The sequence below is a fragment of the Elephantulus edwardii genome, unplaced genomic scaffold, assembly GCF_000299155.1.
Source record: "Elephantulus edwardii isolate Elephantulus edwardi_28Jun2011 unplaced genomic scaffold, EleEdw1.0 scaffold00245, whole genome shotgun sequence".
Taxonomy (NCBI): domain Eukaryota; kingdom Metazoa; phylum Chordata; class Mammalia; order Macroscelidea; family Macroscelididae; genus Elephantulus; species Elephantulus edwardii.
The window spans coordinates 4464463-4471206 of record NW_006399995.1 but is presented as its reverse complement, the minus strand read 5'-3'; the positions used below and the strand labels follow the sequence as shown (position 1 = coordinate 4471206).

The 6744-nt window shown below is 39.4% G+C and overlaps 1 pseudogene; it reads right to left on the bottom strand.

The window, feature by feature from the left end:
• Nucleotides 1-446: 446 nt before the first annotated feature.
• LOC102860187 lies at nt 447-1155 on the bottom strand (annotated as a pseudogene).
• Between the last annotated feature and the right edge of the window lie 5589 nt (nt 1156-6744).

Sequence of the window (6744 nt, the reverse complement as noted above, 5' to 3'; positions counted from 1 at the left end):
CCACCTTCTCAGAAATCTCCCTAGACTTGGAAAAGTGATTACCTCAGAAAATGGCTTTCCACCACAAGGATACATTCAGACTCATCTAGGTTTTAGTTTCTAGATATACGATACTACTTATAAAATATAGCATTCCACTCTCTGGAACAAAGATCACACAGGTCATCAACATACCAATTATACCAAGTTAGGCCTCAATTTTACCAACACCGATGAAACTGGGCATCCATGTAAGCACACTAAGTCCTTTGAAGACAGCATAGTTCCTAGCCTTTGAGGCTAAGCAAAAGGTCAACAGTTAGAATCACCAATTGCTGATGTAGGAAGATGGGCAGCCTCCTTCCATAAACAGTCAAGCCAGGTCAGGTGCCTTTGAAAAAGATTTTATTAAAGGTCTTTACAAAGCAACTTCCAAAAATTCAGATCCAGTTGCCAAGGAGACCCTATTATGCAGTTGGGACTGGCTGAGGCATAGCAGGTGGCTCTGGCTTCCCACCTTTCTGCTCGTATCTCGTCTTTGGGCTCCACAATGCTCACGTGGTCAGGGAGGGGCTTTTTAGGGCCAATCTTTCCACTTGGGTCCCAGGGCAGCATGATCTTTACTTTGATGCCCAGCACACCCACATCCTGTCTGAGCAACACATGGCGCACAGCTGTGTCAACATAGTAGTTAACAGGGTCCCCACTGTGGATCATCAGGCCATTGACAAATTTCATGGACTTAGCTCTCTGTCCTCAGAGTTTCCCAGAGACCACAACTTTACAGCCCTTGGCCCCACTCTCCATGATGAACTGTAGCACACCATAGCAAGCCCTCTGCACAGCAAGCCCTCCTAGGAGTTTGTAAAGAAGAGATTCTGCCTGGGCAATGGCACACAGACCTCTTGTGGCCACTTTTTCCTCCACATTGCCCTCAGGGAAACCAAACCTCCTCTGAACCACAACAATTAGTTCTCGGATCCGTCGGCCCTTTTCACCAAGGACATTTTGTGTCCTGGTGGCTAAGATTATGATTTCTGTCCTGGTTGGTGTGACTCGAACTTCAACTCCAGAGTAACCATCCTCAGCCAGCTCCTGAGTAAGAAACTCATTCAGTTTGGCTTTGAAGATGCCATCTGTGACAAACTTCCTCTCCTTGGAAATCTGCACTGCCATCTTCGGTCGCGTGCCACCGAGGGAGAAAAAAACTATAAATTTATAAATTATAAATTTACAATAAAATCTCAAATAAAAAATAAAATAAAAAACGCTAGTACTAAAGAGAGAAAAAAAAATTGGAATGGAGGTTGGGTGGTTGTTGTTAGGTGCCATTGAGTTGAGTACTATCCGTAGTGGCCCTTTGAAGAGCAGTCTGAACCCTGTCCTATCCTGTGTCATCTTCACATGTTATGACACTCTAGAGCTTATTGCAGCACTAGTGTGTCAGGAAGTGTCACTGTATCAGTCCAAGTTGTTGAGAATCTTCCTCTCCATTGCTCCACAGCTCAAAGGCATCAATTCTGCTTCTGTCATCCTTATTTATTGTCTAGCTGTCAGATGTATAGAAAGTGATTGGAAAATGACAGCCTGAGTCACACATATCTTAGTTCTCAAACTGACATCATTACCCCTCAATAATTTGGAGATGTCCCTAACGGCAGACTTTCCCAATGCAATATATCTCCTGATTTCCTGAATGTTGATACCAAGAGTGTTGATTGTGAATTCAAGTAAGGTGAAGCTGTTGACAGTTTCAATCTTTTCTCTATCTATCATGATGTTGCCAACTGGTCCAGTGGTAGGAATTTTTGGTTGAGATGCAATCCATATTGAAGGCTGTATTATTTGATCTTCTGCAACAAGTGCTTCAAGTCATCCTCATTTTCAGCAAGCAAGATTATATTATTTGCATAAGGCAGATGTTTGATTCCACAGTTTGTTGATGAGTCTTCCTCCATTCTTGATGATACATTGTTCTTCATAGAGTCTTCTCAAATAATTTGCTCAGCATACAGATTGAATCAATATGGAGATGGAATGCAACTCTGACACACTCCCTTCTTTATTTTAAACCAGGAACTGAAGAACAAATTCAAACCTTGAGTTGCAATACTTAAGGATGCTGAGGGAAGGATGTTGAGTGATCCAGAAAGCATTAAAAGAAGATGAAAAGAGATCACAGAGTCAAACCAAAAAAATTGGCTGAAACAGAAGAATTTTATGAAACAACATATGATCAAGAGGCAATAGTGATAAAGGATGGAAGTTCAAGCTGCTATGAAGAAATAGCAAAAAAAACCAGGTCCCCAGAATTGACAGCATACCAACAGACATATATCAACAAACAGACGTTGCCTTGGACACCCTCACCAGGTTGCACCAAGCAATTTGGAGGACAACTACCTGGCCAACTTACTGGAAGAGAGCCATATTTATTCCCATAAAAAAAAGTGACCTCCCCCACAAAAAAAAGAGTGACCTGACAGAGTGTGGAAATTATTGAACTATATCACACACAAGCAAGATCCTGCTGAAGATTGTCCAAAAACTACTGGAACAGAAAACTGCCAGATGTGCAAGCTGGGTTTAGAAGAGGCTATAGCATTAAGGACATCATAGTCAACATTAGATGGATTTTAGCTGAAAGCAGAGAGTACTAGAGGAATGTCTATCTGTGTTTCATTGACTATGCAAATACATTTGACTGTGTGGATCATAATAAATTGTGGCTAAACTTGAAGAGAATGGGAATTCCAGAATACTTAATTGTGCTCATTTGAAACCTATACTTGAACCAGGAAACAGTAGTCAGAACAGAGCAAAGAACACTGCATGGTTCAGTATCGGAAAAAGTGTGTATCAGGGATGCATCATATCTCCACACATTTTCAGCTTATATGCAGAACAAATAATTCAGGATGATGGACTTTAAGAGGAGGAATGTGGTATTAGGATTGGAGGAACAGTTATCAATAACCGGTGTTATGCAGATGATACAACTTCCTTGCTGAAACTGTGGAGGACATGAGGCATTTGCTGTAAAAGGTCAAGAATTGTCTTGAATATGGATTGAAGCTCAACATGAAGAAAATATTCTCACCACTGGGCCAGGTGACAGCATCATGATAGAAGTGAAGAGATTGAGATTATTAACAGCATCACCTTTCTTGGTTCCACAATTAACACTCTTAGTACCATCAGTCAAGAAATCAAAAGACAAATTGTATTGGGAAAATCTGCTCTCAAGGACCTCTCTAGAATATTGAAGAGCAATGATGTTAGTCTGGAGACTAAAGTGCACTTGATCCAAGCCATGGTCTTCACAATTAATTGGTATGTGTCAGAGAGCTTGACTAAGGATGATAGAAGAAGAATTGATGCCTCCAAGTGGTGATGTTGAAGATGAGTGTTAAACATACTGTGGACTGCCAGGAGAACAAATAAGTCTGTCCTGGAGAGGGTGAAACCACTCTGCTCCCTGGAGGCAAGGATGTTGAAGCTCTATCTCACATACTTTGGGCATGTGAGCAGGAGGGACCAGTCCTTGGAGAATGATATTATGCTTGGAATGGTGGAGGGACAGCACAGTAGAGGAAGACTCATGATGAGATGGACTGACTCAGGGACTGAAAAAATGGGATTAGGTCTGTTAGAGATGATAAGATGGGCTCAGAATAGGGCAGAGTTTAGAGCTATTGTATATAGGGCTACGATGAGTCAAGGAGACTTGACAGTACATTACAACAACAGTGTTCCCTTCCTCTGTTTGTACAACAGCCTGTTTGTATAAGTATAGGTTTTGCATGAGTACAATTAAGTGCTCTTATATTCCCCTTCTTCTTAATGGAAACAAATTTAAGCCTAGAGTTGCAGTATTGAAAGATGCTATAAGCAATATATTGAGTGCCCAGGAAGCATCGAAAGAAGATGGAGGGAATACACAGACACACTGTACCAAAAAGAACTGACTGAAATGGAAAATTTCAGGAAGTACCATATGAGCAGGAGCTAATGGTAATGGAAGAGGAAGTGGAAGTTGCATTTAAGTCATTGGCAAAAAAAAATAAGGCCCCAGGAATCAATGTAATTGACTTGTTTCAATTAACAGATGCCACCTTAGATGCACTCACCAGACTATTTCAGGAATTTTGGAAAAGAGCTGTCTAGCCAACTAATTGGAGAAGGTCCACATTTGTTCCCATTCCCAAGAAAGGTAATCCAACAGAATGTAGAAACTATCAAACAAAATCATTAATATCACATGTAAGCAAAATACTGCTGAAGATTATTTATAAGTGTCTAGAACGGTACATAGATAGAGAACTGCTAGAATTTCAAGCAGGAATTAGAAGAGGCCATGGGACTAGGGATAATTATTGCTAATATCAAACGGATTCTGGCTAAAAGCAGAGAATACTAGAAGAATGTCTATTTATGGCTTATTGATGATGAAAAAGCATTTGACTATATGGATCATAACAAGTTCTGACTAACATTGAAAATGAGATGCTGGATAAAAAAATAGAAGTCAAGAATTAATTGAATTCTTAACTTGAGACTATATATTAGGAACATTATTTGGTAGAACAAATGAAAAGGATGATTAAGAGAGTCTGATTTAGATATACTAAATTTTATCTGTTATCTGACAAACATAATGTTATATGAAAGGTAAGAGGCACAAATATGTATATATTGTATAATTCCATATATGTGAATTTGAAAAGCAAGCAAGACTTATTTTGAGTAATAGAAGTCAGAATAGTGGTTACTTTTGAGATGAGCATACTAACTAGGAAAGGTTATATAAGAAATTTCTCAATGGATGTGAAAAACAAGGTATACGAATTTTATGAACTTTGTATGTAAATCAGTATAAAATTTAAAAAAATTAAAAATTTTTTCAGGTGCTATATATGGTCTATATTTTTATATAGTTAATACATGGGTAAATTTAGTTAAGATTATACCCTTTACCAAGGAACTGCAGAACAAATTCAAGCCTCAAGCAGCATCTTAAGGATGCTGAGGGAAGAATGTTGAGTGACTCAGGAAGCATCAAAAGGAGATGGAAGAAGTGCACTGAGTCATTATGCCAAAAAGAATTCACTGACACAGAAAAATTTCATGGAACATATGATCAAGAAGTAAAGATAATGAAGGATAAAGTTCAAGCTACTTTGAAGGAATTGGCAAAAAAAAACCCCTCCCAAGTTTCCAGGAATTGATGGCATACCAATAGACATATTTCAATAAACAGATGCTGCTCTGTATGTGCTCACCAGGTTGTGCCAAGAAATCTGGAGGACGACTACTTGGCCAACTGACTGGAAGAGACCCATATTTATTTCCATTCCAAAAAAAGGTGATCCGACAGAGTGCAGAATTTACCAAGCAATATCATTAATATCACATGCAAGCAACATACTGCTGAAGATTATCCAAAACGGACTGGAATACTACATTAACAGAAAACTGCAAGATGTGCAAGCTGGGTTTAGAAGAGGCTATGGTAGTAGGGAAATTATAGCCAATGTTAGAAGGATCTTAGATTAAAGCAGTGAACACCAAAGGAATGTCTATCCATATTTCATTGACTAGGCAATGGCATTTGACTGTGTGGATCACAGCAAATTGTGGCTAACCTTCAGAAAATGAGAATCCTAGAACACTTGAAACATTAATTGGACCAGGAGGCAGTAGTCAGAACAGAGTAAGGACACGCTGCATGATTCAAAATCAGGAAAGGAGTGGATCAGGGATATATTCTATCTCCATACCTTTTCATTCTATATGCAGAACAGATCATTCAGAAAGCTAAACTTCATGAAGAAGAATGTGGCATCAGGATTGGAAGAAGACCTAACCCATGTTATGCTGATGACACAGCCTTGCTTGCTGAAACTGAAGACATGAGATATTTGCTGTAGAAGATGAAGGACTGCAGCCTTCAATTTGGATTGAAGCTCAACATCAAGAAAACAAAAATTCTCATCACTGGGCCAATTGGCAACTTAATGATAGATGAAGAAGAGATTGAGATTGTTAACAGCTTCAGCTTGCTTGATTCTACAATCAACACTCTTAGCACCAGCAGCCAGGAAATAAAAAGTTCAATTGCACTGGAAAAATCTGCTGTGATGGACCTCTCCAGTATACTGAAGAGCAACGATGTCAGTCTAGAGACTAATAATCCCTTGATCCAAGCCATGGTCTTTGCAATTACCTGCTACGCAGCAGAGAGCTGGACAATGACTAAAGATGGCAAGAAGAAGATCAATGCCTTTGAGTTGTGGTGTTAAAGAAGAGTATTTTACATACCATGGACTGCTAAAAGAACAAGCAGGTTCGTCCTACATAGGGGGGAAACCAGGCTGCTCCTTGAAGACAAGGATTTTGAAGCTCTGTCTGATATACTTTGGGCATCATGCTTGGGAGGGTGGAGGGACAGTGCAAGAGAGGAAGACCCTGGATGAGAGGGATTGACTCAGTGATTGGGGTAAAGGTGGTGGGTATGTCAAAGATAATGAAATTGATTCATGATAGAGCAGGGTTCAGAGCTGTTGTTGCTATTAGTCACATGCAACTTGACAACACATAATGACAACAATGAACATTTAATAAATTTCAGTAAAACCTTGGAAAATTGAGAGACTTATTAGTCTTTGAAGATGTCATGAAGACAGTTTGTTAGACTAAAGAGTTGTTTTTTTAAGAATGTAAGTGAAAACAAATAGATTCATCCTAAAGAGGGTTAAACCAGGC